The sequence below is a fragment of the Hemitrygon akajei genome, chromosome 4 (assembly GCF_048418815.1).
Source record: "Hemitrygon akajei chromosome 4, sHemAka1.3, whole genome shotgun sequence".
In the NCBI taxonomy this organism is placed as follows: Eukaryota; Metazoa; Chordata; class Chondrichthyes; order Myliobatiformes; family Dasyatidae; genus Hemitrygon; species Hemitrygon akajei.
The window spans coordinates 90,407,419-90,432,143 of NC_133127.1; positions in this window are offsets into that span (position 1 = coordinate 90,407,419).

Here is a 24,725-nt window from a genome sequence, read left to right on the forward strand (position 1 = left end):
GAGGTTGTCCGATATCTGCACCCCAAAGAACTTGACGTTTTCCATTCTCTCCACTGTGGAGCCGCTGATGCTGAGGGGTGTGTGCTCAGGCTGAGACCGTCTGAAATCAACGATCATCTCCTTGGTTTTGGTGACATTAAGCATCAAGTTGTTGTCACTGCACCAGCTCTCTAGGTGTTTGACCTCCTCCCGTACATTGTTTCATCATTTTTGCTGATAAGCCCCATCACTGTGGTATCATCAGCAAATTTAATGATCAGGTTCCCCTTGAATCTGGCTGCACAGTCACATGTTAGCAGTGTAAACAGCAACGGGCTGAGCACACAGCCTTGTGGGGATCCAGTGCTCAGTGTGATGGAGTCAGAGATGTTCCTGCCAACACGGACTGACTGTGGTCTCTCTGTCAAGAAATCCAGAATCCAGCGACACATGGCAGTGTTAAGGCCAAGCAGCGACAGTTTCTCCACTAGTCTCTGCGGGATGATGGTATTGAACACTGAACTGAAATCAATGTACAGGATTCTGGCATAAGTGTCTTTATTGTCCAAATGACAGAGAATAGTGTGCAGTGTGGTGGATATTGTGTCCTCCGTAGAGCGGTTGGGACGATAAGCAAACTGTAGAGGATCCAGCGATGAGGGGAGACTGGCTGTGATATGAAGCTTGACAAGCCGTTCAAAACATTTCATCACTATGGGAGTCAGGGCGACAGGACAGTAATCATTCAGACAGGCTACAACTGATTTCTTTGCTACCAGGATGATTGTGGAGGTTTTGAAGCATCTGGGGACAATGGCTTGACTAAGGGAGATGTTGAAAATGTCTGTCAGGACATCTGCTAATACATCAGCACATTTCTTGAGCACACATCCTGGGGCCGGCACGTAGATGTAACTACGTGCATCACTTTCTTTAATTTCTTAGAAGGTTAAAGAGGTTCATCCCATCACACTGACAGCTCTGAGAACTTCTACAGATGTACGGTTGAAAGTATCCCAGCCAGTTGCATCATGGTTTGGTACGGCAAGTTGATTGAAGAGCAATGCAGGAAGCTGCAGAGAGTTGTGGCCTCAACCCAATACATCACAGGCACATCCCTCTCCACCACAAGTAGTAGCTCCATGAGGTGTTGCCTCAAGAAGTCAAAATCTTTCTTCAATGGTTCCCTTTGTCTGGGCCATGTCATCTTCTTGCAGCTACCATTGAGCGGGAGATACAGAAGCTTGAAGTTCCACACCACCAGGTCAAAGAACAGCTGTTTCCCTTCAACCATACAGTTCTTAAACCAACCAGCATACCCTCATCACTATTTCAGTATCCACTCTGTAATAAACTTGGCTTTTTTGTTGTCATTATGTTCTTTCTGATATAACTTTGTGTAGTTTATATTGTTTTTCTTGTGACTATTGTCTCTAATGCTGTGTATCTGCGATGCTGCTGGAAGTAAACTTTTCATTCCACCTGTACATACAAGTACTTGTGCATGCGCCAATAAACTTGGCTTTGACTTTCACCAGATGGTTTCCTGCCCAGGTAAACGTTGAGATTTGGGAGGTGTACCGCAGCCTTTTCACCACTAGGTGTCGCATATTGCACATAACATTTTGCTGCACAGAGTGGAGAATATCCACGTGTTGAGTGCAGCCAAATCAAAAATTATTAAATTGGTAAGTTAAAGAATAACTAAGCAGATTCAAAGATTCCTTACCTTTGTAAAAATATTTTCTTCAGTGGTATTTTAAAGCTTACACTTACTGTACAGTTGGACTGGGTGTGAGCTTTCAGATGTTTGTGTCTACAACAGAATGAATGTAAAAACATGCCTTGTTTCTAACATATTTCTGTTCTTCTTATGTTGAAGAAACCCAGTTCACTCAGCCTCCATAGCATCCAGGACGTCTTCAAGGAGAAATGGCCCAAAAGGCCAGATCCCTCCATTATAAAATGTTAAAGAAGCTAATTAAGAACGCTTTCTTTTTCCTCGTTTGCTGTATAAGGATGAAAGGTTCAAAAAGGTTCATTTATTATCAAAATATGCAACTCTGAAATTCTTCTCCTCTGGGTAGCCATAGAACCAAGAAAGAAGGGAAAGGCACCACTCATCTGCTCCCCTATCCCACCCCTCCCCCCACTTCACCGCACAAAAAATGAACAAAAACAGAATTCAATCTCTCCCCCCCCTCCACCAATGTCAGTGAGTCTTGCCAACTGCACTGACAGTTAAGAGACAACAGAATTCGGAGGAAGGGAGAGAGCCAGCGAGAGGGAAGGGTGACCTGACCCAGTATGGTGACAGAGAAGGCAGTCACGGATGCTAGAAATGGAGGCTTGAGTAACAGTGCAGGGAAAACAGTGAGAGACGCACAGCTTGCAAACCTAAAGTAAAAGTAATACAACGGTGGCCTTTGCCAGAAAATTTGATGAATTTGATAGTGTGAATGAGGACTGGCAACGGTATATCGAAAGGGTTGAACTGTAGTGTAATGCTAACAATGTAGGTGAGGTAAAGGTCTCCACACTTTTTAGCTTAACGGGTGCTAGAACGTACAGTCTCTCACACAACTCCTGAAAAGTCAGCAAGCAAGACGTTCGACAAAATTCAACATTGTCAAAAGTCTATGACATCACCATGCAAGAATAGCCAGCTCACGGTAATCCTGTGTTTCCAGAGTTCTCAGTGAAATGAGACAGACTGTCTGTATGTCGAAGAATGCTGATGTGTGGATCTCGTTGTCTCCTCTAAACTGTGCCCCAGAGTGTTAGAGGATCTGCATGAAGAACATTGGGGTGCAGTCATATGATGGCCAGGAATAGGTAGAGAGATTGGGGACTCGACCAAAAACTTTTTGGGATCCCACAAAGTTCAAAACGTACCTCCACAGTCATCATTACACCCATGGGAGTGGCTGTTGTCACCATGGCAACGAGTACATATTGACTTTGCTGGGCCATTCATGGACTCCATGTTTCTGATTGCTGTGGATGCTCATTTAAAGTGACCAGAGATTATATCAATGAAGTCAACCACCTCAGAAAAGACTGTTTCCGCTCTGAGGACTATCTTCTATAGAAATAGCTCACCAGAACAAATGTGAATGTCAACCAGCCACAATACAGTCAGAAGAGATCAGACTGATCATGAAGAAAAATGGCATCAAATATTTCAAGTCAGCTCCTCACCATCCAACAAGAAAGGGTTGCGTGAAAGGTTTATTCAAACCTCCAAGACATCCGTTGAAGATATGGACAAAGAGAACATTTCTCTACAGCACAAGGCCGACAGCTTCATTTTTGTGTATCGGAGCTCTATTCATGTGACAACAAATCAAACACCTGCAATGCTGTTCATGAGGAGGAATCAGAGATCTCGCATAGACCTCCTGAAACCAGATTTATTGAGGGAAGTGCAGAATAAACAGTTCAGCCAGTTGCCAAGTAAATCAGCAAGGAACTTCTAGGTCGGACAGGAAGTCCCAGCAGATGTTGGAGGCCATACATGGAGACATCATGTGGACCAGATACTGGATGCTCAGCTTGAAGAACACACCGGAGTCAACTGCATCCAACAAGATGGACACATTGCATCCACTGGAATTACCTCTCAGTGATGATCATGTCACTGAGGGCAATGTGACACCCGCATCAGAGACAGCACACCGGCCTAACCTAATGCCATTCCACAAGTCTAGAGGTGCTATCCTGAAAGAAGCAGAGTGCCACCCAAAAGCCCAAATCTTTAGTATAGTGAAGTTAGTTATGGACTATTATTTAAAAAGAGAAAAATCAAGAAAACACTGTTATTGTGAAAAATCATGTTAATTTGAATATGGTTTGTTAAATAGAAATTGAATGTTTTGTTAACTATACAGTTGTATGTTACATTGATCTAAAGGCGGAGGAAGTGTAATGTATAGATCTATTTTTTTTGGCACTACTTACTGACTGATAACTTACCCAGGCATATTGATTAGTTACGCTTTCTGTCTCTCTGCAAAGTGAATATACCAGTTAACTTCTCCTCTGAGTGTGTGCCTTTATTTATTTTATATGTGGTCATACAAACACAATGTAAATGGTTTCATGATCTATCCAGAAGATGGTGACCAAAGGAGCTTTGTACGCAGACATCATCTTGATTGGAACAGTAGAGTTCTTTAATGGGAATATGAAAAGCTATACATTCTGGAAAACTAAACTGAAAAGGGAAGATGTTAGTAACAGTGGTTCAGACATCATTTGTGGAGCTGCAAGAAAAAATAATGCTTCTGGTTAAAGATCCTCTGCCAGATCTTTTCTTGAATTTTTTCTTTGGAGATTTCTGTAGATATATGGTGGAGAACATTCTGACTGGTTGCATCGCAGACTGAGATGGGGGCTCCAATGCTCAAGATAGCAAGAGGATGCAGAGGATTATAGACTCAGCTACAGTAGTTCAATCACGTGCACACCCCTCCCCTGGCCCAGGATATCTTCACGCAACAGTGCTTCATGGATCACTAAGGGCTCTGACCATCCAGGACATGCTCTCTTCTCATTATTCCTATCAGGGAGGAGGTACAGGAGGCTGAAGCCCCACATTCTACCGTTCAGGAACAGCTTCTTCTCCTTCACCATCAAATTTCTAAACAGTCCACGGATACTACTTCATTATACCTTTATTTTTGCACAATTTATATATTTTTGTTATCTATAGTAAATTTTATATATTTGCACAGCATTGCTGCCACAATTGCCACAACTACAAATTTCACATCATATAAGTCAGTGATAATAAATGTGATTGGCAGCTGGGTCAACTTGATGATATCACAGCAGCCCTATCTCAGGAATTCCCTTCCTAGACATCAGGAAGCTGTGAGGTAATGTAGAGGAGGCTTGATCCAAAAGCAAAGCAGCAGAGGCGATTTAGCAGTGAACGATAACTTTAACAATAGACCACAAAATAGCGCAACAAGCAACAAGGTAAACTTTAGGCAGGGAGGGTGAAAACCAGGAGCAAGGGGTTGAGGCCGGCCAGTTCGATGAGTGAACAAGGACTGTGGATGAGAACTGGGGTTAAATAGGCTGCAGGTGATGAGTCTGGAACAACCAGCAGGTGAATCCTATTAGCTGGGAGGACGCTGGGAGGTGCCTGATGTGCAGACTGGGTGGTCTCAGTGAGATCTGGCCTGACAGAAGTCTGATTCACACACTTTTGGTGTGTTCCATTCGAGCACTGACTGCAAAATATGAGCAGATGAAGGAAGCATTGGAAATGGAAATTTCAAAGTCAAAGTACCTTTATTATCAAAGTATGTACAGTATATATAATTTGATAATAAATATATCATATATAAATATTAAATATATATTTTGTGAATGTACGTCCTTACAGTGGATTCCAGTTAATTGGTTCATTGGTTAATTGGGGCAGCCGCTTATTTGGGACAAGTCTTCAACAACAGAAATGAATTGAGAAAATAGCCTGGATTCTGTTTGTTTATTTGGGACACTGCTGCTTAGTTGGGTCAGGAGACTGTTGCTGAACTGTTTCTACCCAGTGCAGCTCGCCTGCACTTGTGTGGCCATTAGGCACTCACACTGTGCTTGGAGCAAAGGGTTTTTAAATAGGTTCATTTGTATGTGCTTTTTTAAAAAGCAGTGATTTTTGTCACTGATAGTTGGCGAGAAAGAAGCGATGAGACAATTCAGAACTTTTTTTGCTCAGTTTCAGACTTGGACATGTCAGAAACAGCCGGGAGTGAAAATGAAACAATTTCACGACTTCAGCAAGTTAGGAACTATGAACAATTTGAAGGTATCAACGATCATCCTGAATGTTACAATGAAAATGAAAATTTGCAGGATAAAATTGTCAAAAGCATTGTATGAAAGTAGTCCATTATCTACACTCAGTGTCTGGCTGATTTTATTCATTTACAGTCAATAAAAAGAACACGGCAAAGTACAGTGGATGAATTCCTCCTTTGATAACTATTAGCAACTAATACACAGCTTTCTAGTATCATAGTAGCACTGTTAGTATTCTAATTTGTTCTGTATTTCATTTTAATATATATTTGTTACTCAGTTAAATGATAGTTTGTCTTTTTTAAACATTTTTAACTCTTTCCATTGGGCAAATGTACTGGACACGATGCTTCTCAATTAACTGGAATTCACTGTGTACACACACACACACACACATGTGCACACACACACACGCACGCACACACACACACACTCTCCCTTGCTGTTCCTAGTAGTGCAATCTTCTGTACTGAGATCTCAAATGTTATTTCTGGGATTTGTTGGAGCCACTCTCCCAGTCCAAGTGTCACAGCCCCAAGTGCCCCTATCACCACTAGGATTACTCTGGCTTTAACCTTCCACATCCTTTCTATCTGCTCTTTCAAGCCCTGGTATTTCTCCAGCTTCTCATATCCTTTGTTCCTGATGTTGCTGTCACTCAGGATTGCCACATCTATTACTATTGCTTTCGTCTGTTCCTTGTTCAATGTTACTATGTCTGGCTGGTTGGCCAGTACCTGCTTATCAGTCTGTATTTGGAAGTCCCACAGGATCTTAGCTCTGTCATTCTCCACTACCTTCTCGGGTGTTTCCAATTTCGACTTGGGAGAGTCCAATCCATACTCAGTGCAGATGTTCCTGAACACAGTTCCTGCAACTTGGTTGTGCCGTTCAGTGTATGCTGTCCCTGGTGCATCTTGCACTCTGCTACTATGTGCCGGATGGTCTCAGTGGATCCCTTGTGAGTCTGCATCTTGAGTCTTGTCTGATGTGGTAGCCCCCTGCTTCTATTGCTCTTGTGCTTCGCACCTCTGTGCTGTCTCTCAGCCCTGCCATTTCCAGCCATTGGTAGGACTTTCTTATGTCAGCCACCTCTGATATCTGGCGATGGTACATCCCGTGCAGTGGCTTGTCCTGCCACAGCCTCTGGTCCTCTGGCTCTGCTTCACCCACTTCCATTTCCATGTCCCCTGCCTGCTGTCTGAGGTATTCTCCGCAGGTCATCCTTAGGGGATATCTTCCTGACGTGCTCATGGATGTTCTGCATTCCAGGACTGTGGCCTTGACATTTCCAAGTCCCCGTCCTCCTTCATTCCTGTGGGTGTACAGTCATTCAATGTTGGACTTTGGGTGGAATCCTCCATGTATTGTCAGTGATTTCTGGGTTTTGATGTCAGTGGCTTCCAGTTCATTCCTTGGCCAGTACACTATTACGGCTGGGTATCTGATGGCTGCTGGTGAATGTGTTGATGGCTCTGATCTTGTTCTTCCCATTCAGCTGCCTTTTGAGGATCTGTCTCCCTCTTTGGAGGTATTTAAATGTTGCAGCCTTTTTTGAGTCCTCATTACGGCTTCCATACGCCTGCAGGATCCCCAGGTATTTGTAGCTGTCCTGTACGTCTGATACATGGCCTTCAGATAGCTCGAGTCTGCCTCTTTTCACTACCGTGAAGCTGCACTTTTCCAGGCCAAGTGACTTCTCTGCTGTACACCCTTGTCAGCTGGAATAGTGAGTCAATGTCTCTTTCATTTCTGGCATAGAGCTTGATGTCATCCACGTACAGGAGGTGGCTGACAGTCTCTCCACTCTCGATCCTGTACCCATGTCCACTCTCTGAGATGATCTGGCTGAGGGGGGTTCAAGCCTATGCAGACCAGCAGTGGGATAGTGCATCACCTGGTATGTTCCACATCTGATGGTCACTTGTACTACTGGCTTTTATTTAACTTCTAGCATTGTCCTCCAATGGCCCATTGAGATCTTGACGAAGGTCCTTAGTGTCTTGTTGACCTTGCACAGAGACAGGCATTCCAGGATCCATGTGTGAGGCATTGAGTCATATGCTTTCTGGCAGTCAATCCAGGCTGTGCTTAGGTTGGTTTACCTGGTCTTGGAGTCTCACATGACTGCTTTGTCTACCAGTAGTTGGTGCTTTGAGCCTCTGGTTCCATCATCAATAGCCTTCTGAGCAGGGATCAGGAACTTACACAAATTTTCCTTCCGCTTGGTGGCTATGATGCCTGACAGGAGCTTCCATGTTGTTGACAGGCAGGTTACTAGCCGGCAGTTTGATGGTGTTGCTCCTTTGTGAGGGTCCTTCATTATGAGTACTGTCCTTCCTTGAGTCAGCCATTCTGCAAGCAGTTGGTGCGTTTGAGCTGCTAGCCATGTATGTAACGCTGTTAGTTTCTTCAGCCAATAGGCGTGGTTCTTCATACTTGCTCCCCGTTGCTGGACATCTACTGCCGTGATGGCGACTGGTTCTTCCTCTAGAAGATTGCAGAAGCTTACCTGTAGGTCTTTCAGCCACTGGGCACTGGTGTTAGATGCCACTGGGCACTGGGCACTGGTGTTAGATGCTTCCCTCTTCCACATACTCTTCCAGTACTCCTCAGTTGCTATTTTGCTTGGTTCAGGTAGTGGCATGTTGTTGCCCTGGAACTGTGTGAATACTTTTCCTGGTTCTTTGGAGAAGAGTGCATTTATTCACTTGGCCCCTGCATCCTTAGTGTACCTCTGTAGTCTGGTACCTGAACTGCTAACCATTGCTTGACGGTTTCCAGGGCGTCGGCTATGGACAAACCTCTGTACTTCCTTGGTAGCTGAGATGAGATTTGCTCTCCCCACTTTTCTGCAAGCTCTGTTATCTGCTGACCTCCGCCCTTGTGGTTTCAATTGTTGTTTCCGGGAGGTGGGGGGGATGATAACAATACTCTCCACCATAGTTCATTTTGTAGCCCAGCATTCCTAGGACTGCTGCTGCCGATGCATGTATCAGGTTATTAATCTCAGTTATGTTGGAGGTTGCAGTTGTCAGTGGTGCTTCATTTGCTGCTTCTAGCACGCTGTCTGATGGAATTTTATCACTAAGCCTGGGGATCCGAGTTCATTGATTGACAGTCGCCAGATTAGCTGTGATCTTCTCTCTGATTGCAGCAGTGAGAGAGAAAGAGAGAGAGAGAGAGAGAGAGAGAGAGAGAGAGAGAGAGAGAGAGAGAGAAAGAGAGAGAGAGAGAGAGAGTGAGAGTGAGAGATAGATAGAGAGAGAGACTGCTTTATTCATTTAGTGATACAGCACAGAGTAGCCCCTTCCAGCTCGTTGAGCCATGCCACCTCAGCAACCCCCATACTGAGAACATGGACCATGAGCTGTAGAGTCCTTGAAAGTGTGTCTGTAGGTTGTGGAATAAATTCAGAGTTGACATGAGACAGGTTATCCATCCCAGTTCATGAGTCTGATGGTAGTAGGGTAATAATTGTTCCTCAAGCTGTTGGTGAAGGAACTATCCCATCCTGCTAAAAGACAGGATGGTCTCATTTTTTTAATGTGTTTCTACAATGCGACAAAACATTTAAAAAAAACAAAAAAGAGGTTTATACAGTGTAAAACAAACATATCAAATGTACAGTTCATAACAATTAAGAAAAGCACCCATAGTAGAATCGTATAAAGTTAGTTACCACCCCACCCTCCCACTACCCAACTCCAAGACAACCTTACGGTATATAAAAAAGTTAATCAGAACTTTTATCACCACAGAGCTGTATTTATAAAAAGAAGGTATATTGCCTACTACCTAATCTATAATATGTTTACACATCAAAAAAACCCCATAAATCTTAACCATAAGTAAGGGATTTAAATGCAAAAGAAAAAAAGGGAGGGATGCACCCTTAATCTAAATGGGAATTATGAAAATATTCAAGAAAAGGTCCCCACACCCTTTGGAACTTTATGTCTGAATTAAGAAGTGAATAATGAATCTTTTCAAGGTCTAAGCAGGACATAATGTCTCTGAGTCATTGAGCATGAGTGGGTGGGGCAGCATCTCTCCACCTAAGAAGGACTGCACGTCTGGCCAACAGAGAGGCGAAAGACAATGTACCACGTTTAGTTGGAGTCAGATGCATGTCAACTTCTCCCGAAGTGCCGAAAAGAGCAATCAGAGGGTTAGGTTCCAAGTAGCAATTAAGTATATGAGATAAAGTTAAAAAAACATCTCTCCAGAATTTCTCCAAACTAGGACAAGCCCAATACGTATGAATAAGAGAAGCCTCGCCCCCTTTACACTTATCGCACCAGGGACTCCGCGATAGTTTAGTTTTAGACATGTGAGCCCTGTGTACAACCTTGAACTGTAAAAGGCAGTGGCGAACACATAGAGAAGTTGATTTAACTGACTTGAGAATTGAATCCCAAACCTCGTCGAACAAAGAAAAATTTAAATCATGCTCCCAGGCAGTTTTAATTTTGTCAAAGGGGGCTCACCTCAACATCATGAACATATCTTGTCCTATCTATGGAAGGGCAAATGTCCCAGACTAAATAAAGCTCATCTTCAAAAACCTAAAAGGGTAGGTGGTATGGCCTTGCCCAATTTTCATTTATATTACTGGGCAGCCAACATAGGTTGTCTTATCTTTTGGTCTTACTTTAATAATCAGTCTGACTGCCCAATATGGGTGGTCATGGAGTTGAACTCTAATAAGAACCTCTCCATCTCCACTTCTTGGATCCGCACTTCCTTGCCCTTCGCCTAAATCAATTGTTAATCCAGTTATCAGACACACTCTGAGAATATGGGCTCAGTTCAGAAAATATAATGGGCTTCACGGTTTCTCTCTCTAGTCCTATTCTACATAATCATATTTTTCAGCCTTTTATGCAGGATTTAACATTTCTAGACTGGCACAGAAAGGGCATTAGGTGTTTTGAAGAGTCTTTTCATAGATAAGCGCTTTGCAACTTTTGAACAACTGTTTGTAAAGTTTGGCCTACCTAACACTCGTTTCTTTAAATATCCCCAAATTAGACATTTTATCAGCCCTTTCATACCAAACTTTCCTGAGGTACCCGATAAAAATGTTGTGGATTTGTTTTTTCATATGAACCCATTGGCTAAAGTTTTAATTTCTACTATTCGAGGATGGTCTCATTAAAATGGTGGCTGGGTACTTGTGCCATATTCTCAGTACGTACTACAACTCAATAAAACCTCGGATGAGGGGATCACCCTCAAAGTTTTCATTCAAAAGTCATGATCTATTGACATTACTAGAGCTGAGAAAGAAACTCAACCTCACAGCATAATTCAACAGAGTGGTCAAAGAAGGGTTATATCAGAATCAGGTTTAATACCACTGGCATATGTCATGAAGTTCATTGTCTTTGTGGCTGTCTGATGGAATTTTAGCACTAAATCTGGGGAGCCTAGTTCATTGATTGACAGTTGCCAGTTTAGCTATGATCTTCTCTCTGCAATGCATAATAATAGAAAAAATGCAAATTACAGTAAATATGTATAAATTAAATAATTAAATCAAATAAATAGTGCAAAATTAGAAATAATAAAGGTAGTGAGGTAGTGCTCATGGGTTCAGTGTCCATTCTGAAATCGGATGGCAGAGGGGAAGAAGCTGTTTCTGAATTGTTGAGTTGAGGCTTCAGTTTTCTGTACCTCATCTCTAATGGTGTCAATGACAACAAGGCATGTCTGGGTGATGAGGGTCCTCAATGATGGATGTCGCCTTTATGAAGCATTGCTCCTTGAAGGTGTCCTGGACACCAAGGAGGCTAGTGCCCATGATGGAGCTGACTAAGTTTGCTACTCTGTGCAGCTTATTTCGATCCTGTACAGTAGCCCCCCCCCCTTCATACCAGATGGTGGTGTAGCCAGTTAGAATGGTCTCCACAGTACATCTATAGAAATTTGCAAGTGTCTTTGATTACATACCAAATCTCCTCAAAATCCTAATGAAATACATCTGCAGTAGTGCATTCTTTGTAGCTGCATTGATATTTTGGGTCCATCAGACCATAAGACCGTAAGTCATAGGAGCAGAATTAGGCCATTTGACCTATCAAGTCTGCTCTGCCATTCAATTATGGCTGATCTTTTTATTCCCCTCCTCAGACCCACTCCATGGCCTTCTCCCCATAACCTTTGATGCCATGGCCAATCAAGAACTTATCAAGCTCCACCTTAAATATGCCCAACAACCTGGCCTCCACAGCTGCCTGTGGTAACAAATTCACCACCCTCTGGCTAAAGAAATTTCTCTGCAACGCTGTTTTAAATGGATGCCCCTCTGTCCTGAGGCTGTGCCCTCTTGTCCTAGATTCCCCCAACATTGGAAACATCCTTTCCACATCTACCACGTCTAGGCCTTTCAACATTTGGAATGATTCAATGAGATTCCCCGTCCCCCCCATCCATCTAAACTCTGGTGAGTACAGACTCAGAGCAGGCAAATGCTCCTTGTATGATAACCCTTTCATTCCTAGAATCATCCTTATGAACCTCCTCAGAAACCCTCTCCAATGCCAGCACATCTTTTCTTAGATGAGGAGCCCAAAACTGTTCACAATACTCAAGGTGAGGCCTCACCAGTGCCTTATAAAGCCTCAGCATCACATCCCTGCTCTTGTATTCTAAACCTCTTGCAATGAATGCTAACATTCCATTTGCCTTCCTCACCACCAACTCTACCTGCAAGTTAACATTTAGGTTGCTCTGCACAAGGACTCCCAAGTCGCTTTGCATCTCAGATTTTTGGATTTTCTCCCCATTTGGAAAATAGTCTGCAGTTATTTCTTCTACCAAAGTGCATGGCCATGCATTTTCCAACATTGTATTTCATTTGCCACTTTCCTGCCCATTCTCCTAATCTGTCTAAATCCTCCTGCAGCCTACCTGTTTCCTCAACATCACCTGCCCCTCCACCATTCTTTGTATCATCCGCAAACTTGACAAAATAGCCATTTATTCTATCATATTAATCATTGATATACACCATAAAATGAAATGGTCCCAACACCGAACCCTGTGGAACACCACTAATCGCTGGCAGCCAACCAGAAAAGGATCCTTTCATTCCCACTTGCTGCCTCCTACCAATCAGCCAATGCTCTAAGCATACCAATAATATTCCTGTAATACCACAGGCTCTTAACTTGGTAAGTAGCCTCATGTATGGCGTCTTTTGAAAGTCCAAATGTACAACATCCACAGCATCCCCTTTACTCCTTGTACGCTCCTCAAAGATTTCCAGCTGGTTCATCAGGCAAGAATTTCCCTAAAGGAAACCATGCTGACTTAGTCCAATTTTGTCCTGTGTCACCAAGTACTCCATAACCTCATCTTTAACAATTGACTCTAACATCTTCCCAACCACTGAGGTCAGGCTAACTGGTCTATAATTCCCTTTCTGCTGCCTCCCTCCTTTCTTAAAGAGTGGAGTGACATTTGCAACTTTCCCATCCTCTGGAACCATGTCAGAGTCCAATGATTTTTGAAAGATCATTAATAATGCCTTCGCAATCTCTACCACTACCTCTTTCAGAACCCTAGGGTGCAGTTCATCTGGTCTGGATGACTTATGCACCCTCAGGTCTTATGGCTTTTTGAGCAACTTCTCCTTTGTAATAGCAACTGCACCCACTTCTCTTCCCTCACACACTACAACATCTGGCACACTGCTAGTGTCTTCCACAGTGAAGGCTGATGATTGTTAGAGTAATTTTTGGGTTTAGGTCATTAACACTTAGTAAGTGGCTTCAGCCACTAGTCTTCTGTTCCTTGACAATGCATTTCCTAAAAACTGTGAATACCAGCCCAGATCTGCTGGAGTCTGTGGGATGGATGTAATCAGGTGTTAAGTTTGTATGTAGCTTCACAAGAAAGCATTATCTATACATTGTAAATATGAATTGTCCTTTGTGTTTAGCAAATAAATATTGAGCCCCACATTGGGCTAGCAGCCCTTTCCACTGAAAGTGTCTCCATATGCCTGCTGTACCTTGTTTTGTCGAATAAAGAAGCTGTTTTGTATCTACCAGTAACTCTCTCTCTGGTGATTGACTTATGCACCCTTAGGTCTTTCAGCTTTCTGAGCAACTTCTCCCTTGTAATAGTAACTGCACCCACTTCTCTTCCTTCACACCCCACAACATCTGGCACACTGCTAGTGTCTTCCACAGTGAAGGATGATGATAAACACTTATTTAGTTCATCTGCCATCTCCTTGTCCTCTTATTATTTTTCCTGCCTCATTTTATAGCGGTCCTATATCCACTCTCATCGCTCTTTTATTTTTTATATACTTGAAAAAGCTTTTACTATCCACTTTGATATTGTTTGCTAGCTTGCTTTCATATTTCATATTTTCCCTCCTAATGATTCTTTAATTGCTCTCTGTAGGGTTTTAAAAGCTTCCAATCCTCTGCCTTCCCGCTAATTTTTGCTTTGTTGTATGCCCTCTCTTTTGCTTGTACATTGGCTTTGTCTTCCCTTGTCAACCACAGTTGTACTATTTTGTCATTTGGGTATTTCTTTGGTTTTGTAATACATCTATCCTACGCCTTCCTTATTTTCCCCAGAAGCTCACACCATTGCTGCTCTGCTGACATCCCTGCCAGCAGCTCCTTCCAATTTACTTTGGCCAACTCCTCTCTCATACCACCGTAATTTCCCTTACTCCACTGAAATACTGCTACGTCAGACTTGACTTTCTCCCCATTAAATTTCAAGTTGAACTCAACCATATTGTGATCGCTGCCTCCTAAGAATTACTTTACCTCACGCTCCTTAACCATCTCCGGTTCAGGGTAGATCCTCAGAGATATTGACACCCAGGAACTTGAAATTGCTCACTCTGTCCACTTCTGATCCCTCTATGAGGACTGGTGTGCGTTCCCTTATCTTACAATTTCTGAAGTCCACAATACTCAATTTAACACGAAAGTGCTAAATAGAAATTCTCAGACCATTCCAATTGCTGCTTTTTGCAACTTCATTCCAGCTGACATATTTCATTCCAAGCCTCTTCCTAGTACAAATCTTACACTAGAGATAATCCCCTTGCATCCCACTATTTTGGTCCTGGGTTTATTGGAATAAGCACATGAAAGCAAATTGTAATGATCCTCTGTGATCTCGGATTTGCTCTATGGATGATAACAGTAACAGAGTCATAAGGTATCTGTATTTGTTGGGACATTGTCATTCCAGCTAAAACCCCATATACCATCCAAAGTTAATAATTCATCTAGGAATTACATTTTATGGGGATGTTATGTTGGTAGGCCACTAACCAACAACTGCAGATGACTGGATACTTGTGCAAGAAAAAACTCCTTTTCAAAGCAGTTTCGAAGTATTAATTAAAATGGAAGTTAAAGATAGCTAAGTTCATGTCATTAATCACACATTTTACTTCCTTCCCTTTTATTCTAGACTGATCTGTCATTGCAATACTTATTTCAATACTAATAGTTATGATCTAGCTTTACCCTCAATGTTAACCACATCCTTAAGGACATGGGAACATGCTAATTTTGATGGTATTCTGTTAACTGAAGTCTGATTCATTGTTCTGAAGAAACTCAGCATTGAATAATCAGCAACTGTTTGCTTCAGCTTTCAGATGCTCCCACCTGCTGAGAAAAAACTTGCTTGATAACACTAGGTTAATTAGCCCTCGGAGACAAACCTGAAGCATACACGAAGACCTGTATTGCTTTGAGGTGTTTTTATATACAAATAAAAAAGACAATTCCATCCATACACCTTTCTTTCTCTGTTTAATAAACTAAATGGAATATCTTGCCTTTAGAATGCTCTTTTAATTCAACATAAAGCACAAACCTCATTTGAAGCAGTATATATCTGGGTGTGGATTTTTTTTGGGAGTATAATCAATCTCTCCTTTTCCATTCGAGCCTCTCTTTGACTCACATTTTTTCTCCTTGTTCCGCAGCTATGTGATCCTATAGTTTCTCCTTCTTCCCTTCTAATATCTTCTGTGGGACAGTCATCTTTGTCCTGTCTTCCCAAGAACTGATTAAGAAAACCCTTTCCCTTCAGTCCACAATTTCAGACATAGCCAATGATTTTTATTGCCCTATCTTACAAAGCTACAAACATTGCCAGTTGTTACAAATGTCCTTCTCCATCATCCTTATTCTCCACAGCATTGACCAAAACTACCATGTTCCCATGTCTTTAAGAATATGGTCAACATTGATCTAAGAAGCTGGGATATATTGTCATCAGCCATTTCAATAGCTGTTTCTTCCATTAATCCTTTCTGAATGACTACAGAGACTTTACTGATATCACTGATAACATATATTGCATTTTTATTCCTTTCTTTGTCTGGGCATTTTGGCAAAGCCAACATTTATTGCCCATCTCTAACTGTCTTTTAGAAGAGACAAGTAATCCAGAAATCAGGAAATACCATCCAATTTGAGGTCAAATCCCACTACAGTAGCTGTAGTATTGAAATTCAATTAGTATTCTGGCAATGGGGGTTAAAGAAATGACCAACTAGTCTTAATAATTAGGGCAGTAAATATATTGAATTGTTGCAAAACTCATGTGGTTTACTAATATCCTTCATGGGAGAGAATCTGTGGTTCCTATCTGCTTTGAGACTCCAGATCTATCACAAGTGACACATTGGTGCAGCTGGTAGAGTTGTTGCCTTCCTGTTACAGCAGCCCAGGTCCAATCCTGACCTGTGGGGCTGTAGACGTGGAGTTTTCTCCAGTTCCTTCCCACATCCCAAGGAAATGGGAGTCAGTGGGTCAGTTAACCACTGTCAATTGTGTGGGGGTGTGGTAGAATCAGAGGAGTTATGGGGTGAATAAAATGGGGTTGGCATGATCAAATTAATCTGGATCATTGAGCTTTCCAGGAAGGAGCAAATCGACAGAAAGGGTAAACGTACTTGAACTTGTCCTTACCTATCTACCTTTGCCTGTTCATGTCCATGTCACTATCGCCAGAAGAAATCACTGAATACCTTTGTAGAGACAATACCTCAATCTTCACCCAAAGAGATCCTCCATCTAGTTGTGTGGCACCACAAACAAAATAGAATAGAGCATGCATATTCTGCAGCTCTTCACTGGGACCCGATGGTTAGGTAACATAAGTGAGGATACTGAAGACAGGCACAGCAGTAGAATGTCCACATTAGAAGCTGTAGGACTGTTTGATTTCTGCTCAACTGGATAAAAAAAGTTGTATTTTGGTGATCTTCATCATTATCCTCATCAAATGCATGTTAGGCCACTGTCATTTAGGGCAGCAACGAAACCCCTCAATCTTGTCTGTCCTTAGTTATCTTTTCTATTGTGCCAGGTGCAGTTCAGGACATGGAATGATTGGATGGTTTAATGCCATGTACATTGATTATAACTGCAGAAAATTAACTCCTGTGTTGAGGGTAATTAGGTTGATTTCTGGGCAAAATGTATTCATTACTTTTTGTATGGAATAAATTGCCAATCTATGGAGCATCAAAAATGCTATTGAATTGAGCTCAAGTGTGCCTAGATTCAAGATGCAAGCATAGGCTGTTAGAACCAGAACTTTAGCCTAATAATGCCTCAATGATCTCCATCATGAAGTTCACATGCAGAATGCAATTATTGATCTGCACTTTGACACGAGATAGATGATGAACAGACATAAATGTGGAGACTCTCGTCTTTTAAAGGGCAAGAGATGTAAATGGAGTAGTTATTTGGCGATATGTTCACAACTTCAAAATCCAGAGGACAGTGTCCCAAAAGACTTCACCCATCTGAGTGAGAGTCTAAGAGTTTGCTTCTGCCTCTGCTGAAGTTGCAGGGGTTAATTACAGAGGAAGATTAGGCAAAGGAAGAGTAAAGGGCTGTGTTTTCCCAAGGGAATATAAAAGGATTTATGTTTACATTATAGAACTAGCTCACATAAATATTATTCTTTTTACCATTTTCCTGCCTTTCTCTTTGTGTTTGCTAAGCGCCAAACTGTCCTTTAATTGGTTTGAGTGAGAAATGTAAATTGAAGAGAGGCAATGAGTAATCAAAGGATTGCTGGCTTTGTGTCAGGGACACTGGGCAGACGGCCAATAGCACAGGATGAGTAGATATTAAATCTACCTGAGACACTGATCCAGTCATACAACTATGTAATCAAGGTAGCATTGATGTCATAGATATACTGTTATCTAATTGACCATTATCCTCATCGTCTTTCTCCACCTTCACCACCTTTCAAGAAGAGAATTGGAACTTAACAGAGAAGATCTGTGATTGAGTAGGCGGCAGGCAGGATTAAATGCCTATGAGATAAGCAGGGCAATGTAAAGGGTGGTGATAATGGGAGAAGGAGGTTTAAGAGAGCTGTAAACAATATTAGGGAATCATTTTATGAAACTGTTGAACTCAGTGCTCAGCCTGAAATAGTGGAATGTGCCTAATTGTCACCGTAGCATTTTTGCCTTCAGAAAATCTGCTGAAAATTTAAAGAATGTTTGAGGTGAATCAATTAGGCTGTCAGGGAAAAGTAATGTCTGTAACATGAACCAGCATAATACATAGAACAGAATATATTTATCCCCATCTGTAAGCTAGAGATGGTTTATGAACAGTATGGGATAAGAAAAAAAAAGCCTATTGGAATGCCCTCTTGGAAATAACTCCAGTATCATGGGATGCTAAAAGACGACGCCAGTCTTTCTGCTAATATATATGGAGGTAACTGAGGTAGCTCTGGGATTGTTTCTGTGAATGCTTATAGCTCCCAGCGTTGTTTCTATGGTAACCAGGTGTCTGAATTAGGAATAAAACCACCAACATGGACAATTATGGAAATATATCAATACAACACTCTGGGAGGTGTTGATGTATACCTGTTATCTCAAGTATGTGCAGATGACGGGGGTAGTTAATTAACACAGCACAAGATAAAGAGTTACAAGAAGTCCCCTGAGGAATACCTTCTCCATAGTAATCAAGGCCTTAATTGAACAAAGAAATGCTCTCACTGAGAAACCATCAGTCGACAAGCAAAAGGAAGAGGTTCCAAGGCACATGATGATTGTGCAGGAAGATGATGTCACGGTGACTGATTTTAGCATTCCCAAATTGGATTGGTCAAGAAGTTATAGCTGAGTGATTCCACAGTGGTGCTATATCTTTATCTCCATAGTTTATACAATTTAATACAGAACGTGTACCAGCCCAGTAAGGTGAGTGGGCTCCTCTCTCTTTCTGCAGGTGAAAGATCAATCAAATGAATATACAATTGATCTGAAAATAGTCTTATGTGAGTGGTTCTCTTGTTCACAGTCTTTCCCTCCTTCCCTTCTTCTTTCTCTCAGGTGTCATCCATCACATCCTTTTTGTTGACCATCACCCAGCAGTTGGACTGCCCAAAAATCAGCAAGGGTCGCTTATTGCGCCTTGGGCACAGAGATATTTCAACAAACTTCCGTGGTTCTAGTTGGCAGGACCTCCATGGTTCTGGAGATTGTAGGCCTCCAAGCTCTGAATTTCTCTCTCCCTTTCTCACTTGCTTCCCCTTCAAGTTTCAAGATTCAAAACTCAAGATTGTTTAGTGTCATTTCCAGTGCACAAGCATAAAAGAGAACAAAATAATTGTGACTCCAGATCCAGTGCAGCACAAGGATATACAATAATATTAAAAACATAATAATAAAAACACACAATAAATATAAATACATAAAATAGCTTACATACCTAGATTGTATGTGCAGGAGTGGCTGTACAAAATGGAACCCTGAATGATAAAGTAGTGGTGGTGGGTGAAGATGTTGATCAGTTTTACTTCTTGGGGAATGTAACTGTTTTTGAGTCTTGCCATAACTGAAGAGTTATCTCTGCTTTCTCTTAACGATTGCTACCTGATTCACTGCCCATCTCTAAGGATTTACCATTACTATACAGTATTTTGACATATCTATCTTTCTTGCAATTGCTTCTTTGGGGTATTAACTTAACATGAAAGTATATTCATTATTACACTGCAAGTCAGTTCAAATGGCTTAGTGAGGGAAGTGGAGAAATTCACACTAGTACAGATAAATGAGATCAGATTTAAGTAACAATGGGAAGATTCTTGGTTATTGAGAGAAACACACACAAAATGCTGGAGAAATTCAGCAGCAACTATGGAAATGAACAATCGATGTTTCAGGCCAAGGCCTTCATCAGGGTTGGAATGAAAGGGGGAAGAAGCCAGAATAAGAAGGTGGGGGAGGGGAAGGAGTACAAGCTAGAACATAATAGGTGAAGGCAAGTCGGTGGGGGAGTGGAAATGAGGTAAGAAGCTGGGTGGTGATAGGTGGAAAAGATAAAGAGCAGGAGAAGAAGGAATGTGATGGGAGAGGTGAGTGGACCATGGGAGAAAGGAAAGGAGGAGGGGCACCATGGGGAGATGATAAGAAAGTGAGGGGAAGAGAAGAGGTAAGAGAGGAGCCAGTGTGAGGGATTGAAAAAGAGGGAAGGGGGGAGTGGACAAATACCAGAAGTTGGAGAAATTGATGCCATTAGGTTAGAGGCTACCCAAATGCAATGTGAAGTGCTGCTTCTACAACCAGAGATTGGCCTCATTGTGGCAGTAGAGGAGGCCGTGCAGCGACGTGTCAGAATGGGACTCGGGATTGAAATCAAAATGGTTGGCCACTGGGAAATGCTGCTTTTTGTGGATGCAGAGACGGTGCTCGACCAAGAAGTCTCCCAGTCTACATCAGGTCTCACCAAGGTAGAGCAGGCCGTATTGGGAACACTTATACAGTAGGCTACCCCAACAGATTCACTGGTAAAATGGTGCCTCAGCTGGAAGGAATGTTTGGGGCCCTGAATAGAGACGAGGGAGGAGGAGAATGGGCAGGCATAGCACTTCTTCAGCTTGCAGGGATCAGTGCCAGGAGGGAGATTAGCGGAACAAGATGAATGGGCAAGGGAATCACTGAGGGGACGATCCCTGGGGAAAGCGGGGAGTGGGGCAGGAGTAGGTAAAGAAGTGTTTGGTGGTAGAATTTGTACAATTAAATAATTTAAGCACAATAAGCTCTCAGTGCAATGCCCCCGTGGGTCAAAAATATTTGGTCTTTCTACAACATGGATTCCCAGCCTTTTTTATGCCATTAATCAGAGGTTCTGTGGACCTCAGGTTGGGAAGCCCTGGTCTCAAACTTTGTAAACCAGTGAAATTACAAATGTCCTCTGAAGGATGAATATTCAGTTTTGTTACAGTAGGAAGTAGATAGAAATGTCAAAACATTGCTATCAAGCATGCCGACGTCAGCACTTCCACCTCCTCATTGTGTCTCACTGCTGCTGGTTTTGCATTGAAGTTGCCAACGCTGCCATAAAATCACATGAGAAGCATTGACTCAGGCAGTTACTGTTGTGTGCTAGGACTTTCCATTCCCACAGCCACACTGATGGGTAGGAAGTCTTAATTTAATGAGGGTTGCACATCAATCAAACTGGTGAGCTGGGAACACATGTGTAGGATAAATAAACAAAGAAAACAAGCTGAACAGAAAATCAATGGACAAGAATTCTCCACTGGGACAGACACTTTCCTAATGAACCCAGCTTATGCTTTTGCCTACAGTAAAACCCACTCTGTAATAAGAGTAACAACAGTACAGAGTTTTTGGCAGCATTTCTATGCATGTAACAGATACCTTGCCAGCCAACTGGAATAAAACAAGAAATCGGAGCAGGATAAGGCCAAACCTGCTTCAACCTGCTTCAACATTCAATAAGATCAAATTGTCAGAATGCTTCTGAGGAGGTAGAGCTGTTGGCATGCTTCTTTGTCTGTAGTGCCAATGTGACTGGTGCAGGGCAAATTGTCAATGATACTTAGAGCTAGGAACTTGACACTCTCAACTACCTCAGCACCAGTGTTACAGAGAGGGAGGTGTACTGCACCCTGGTTCCTGAGATTGATGACCAGCTCTGACATCTGGCTGACACTGAGAAAGAGGCTGCAGTCCTGACACCATGCCACTAGGATCCCTATCTCTTCCCTAACATTGTTTGAGATCCAGCCCACTATGATGATGGCATCCGCAAACCTGTAAATAGGATTAGAGCAAAATTTGTCTATACTTCTGTGAGGGTATAGGACATAAAGTGAGTGACTGAGAACACAGACTTCTGGGGCACCAGCACTGAGGGTAATTGTGGTGGTAGCATTGTTGCCTATTCTTACAATTGTGAACTATGGGCCAGGCAGTCAAGGATCTAGCTGCAGTGGGTGGGGGGGGGGGGGGTGGGGGGTGGGGGGTGGAGGTGGTTGCTGAGGTGCAGGGCAAGGTATTTGGTGAAGAGTTTGTTTGGAAATAGGGTGTTGAAGATGGAGTTATAGTCAATAAACTGGAATCTAATGTAGGTTATTAGTTTGCGAGGTTATTCCGTGAAAGTAATGTTTAATTGTTCATTGCATGATGTGGTTACTTCTTAAGAATGATCTCTTACAGAGTACTAAGTAAAGTTCAGAATGTAATGCTGTCTATCACTTCTCCCTGGGTTACCCCCCCCCACCTTTTCTCTTTGTCCTATGGTCCACTCTTCTCACCTATCAGATTCCTTCCTCCCCAGTCCTTTACCTTTCCCACCCACTTGACTTCACCTATCACCTTCCAGCTATCCTCCTTCCCTTCCCTCCACCTTTTTATTCTGGCATCTTCCCTCTTCTTTTCCAGTTCTGAAGAACGGTCTAGGCCTGAAACATTGAATGTTTATTCATTTTCATAAGTGCTGCCTTGAGCTGCTGAATTCCTCCAGCATTTTCTGTGTGTTTCCGTATCATGTACTTTGCCATCATTAGTGAGTAAGTCACTTTGTTTCTCTATCCTTTCCCATTTATAACTTCAAAACAATAGGCTTAAGGCTGGCCATTTTTTTGGCAACAATATTTTTTGTCTCCTCAGCAAAAGAAGGAAAATAGTGACTTGCTATATATTTTGTCTATATAATGCCAAGGTTCCATCTCTGAATGACGGGTCATTGGTTGTGTAACAGCAATGAAGGCAGCAGATGCAGATTAGCATACACGAGGAAATCTGCAGATGCTGGTAATTCAAACAACAACACACACAAAATGCTGGTAGAACACAGCAGGCTAGGCAGCATCTATAGGGAGAAGCGCTGTCGATGTTTCGGGCCGAGACCCTTTGTCAGGGCTAACCGAAAGGAAAGATAGTAAGAGATCTGAAAGTAGTGGGGGGAGGGGGAAATGCGAAATGATAGGAGAAGACCGGAAGGGGTGGGATGAAGCTAAGAGCTGGAAAGGTGATTGGCGAAAATGATACAGAGCTGGAGAAGGGAAAGGATCATGGGACGGGAGGCCTCAGGTGAAAGAAAGTGGGGGTGGGGAGCACCAGAGGGAGATGGAGAACAGGCAAACAACTAAATATGTCAGGGATGGGGTAAGAAGGGGAGGAGGGGCATTAACGGAAGTTAGAGAAGTCAATGTTCATGCCATCAGGTTGGAGGCTACCCAGCCGGTATATAAGGTGTCGTTCCTCCAACCTGAGTTTGGATTCCTTTTGACAACAGAGGAGGCCATGGATAGACATATCAGAATGGGAATGGGACGTGGAATTAAACATTTTGACAATAGAGGAGGCCCCTTTCCATTCTGATATGTCTATCCATGGCCTCCTCTGTTGTCAAAATGAATCCAAACTCAGGTTGGAGGAACGACACCTTATATACCGGCTGGGTAGCCTCCAACCTGATGGCATGAACATTGACTTCTCTAACTTCCGTTAATGCCCCTCCTCCCCTTCTTACCCCATCCCTGACATATTTAGTTGTTTGCCTGTTCTCCATCTCCCTCTGGTGCTCCCCCCCCGCTTTCTTTCTCCTGAGGCCTCCCGTCCCATGATCCTTTCCCTTCTCCAGCTCTGTATCATTTTCACCAATCACCTTTCCAGCTCTTAGCTTCATCCCACCCCCTCCAGTCTATTCCTATCATTTCGCATTTCCCCCTCCCCCCACTACTTTCAAATCTCTTACTATCTTTCCTTTCGGTTAGTCCTGATGACGGGTCTCGGCCCGAAACGTCGACAGCGCTTCTCCCTATAGATGCTACCTAGCCTGCTGTGTTCTAGATGCAGATTAGGCTGAATTGGATTAGACTGGATGAGGCGCAATAGATATCTACCGTTGTAGATCTGTGTTTATATTGCACCAAACTGGTCTGTCTGGATGTTGACAAATTAATTATCACTTGATGTCTTATAATTGAATATTCCCATCAGTTCTTGCCAGTATATACTTATACATATTGTTTTTGTTAGCTAACTAGTAGAGCATGCCTTTTTGGGAAATGTCAGCAATTGTTGGGAATACTCAATTATAAACCATTAACTGATTATTAACTTGTCTATGTCCAGACAAAGCCTCTTAAAAACATATTCTCACAAAGAAGTCCAATCAAGGTCTAAAGAGTAATTATTTGTTTAAAAAATGAACTATTGTATTTGCTGCATTCGTTCTCCATACTACTCTCTCTGAAAGCAAAAGATCTTGCACAGAAGGGGTGCTGCAAGTCATCACTTTCTGCCAAGCCACACCGGCACTGTACTGCATTCTGTTCCTCCTCCACATATACTTCCGAAGAAAGACTGATTATAGTTTCCAGCTCACTCACATCTTTTCCTGAAGTTTTAAATCTATGCTGTAGTAACCCATTACATTCAATCCACTCTGATATCTTGAGTATCTGACCCTCATTCATCATATTTAATGTAATATTGAGGTGCTCTATGACATAACCCTATCTTACCCTTACTATTTACCACCTTACCACCCACTCCACACTTTTATTTATAGCCAGTTCTGCACTTTGACATCCGGGTTTTGCTCTGTCAGTTGTGGTAAAATCTTCGA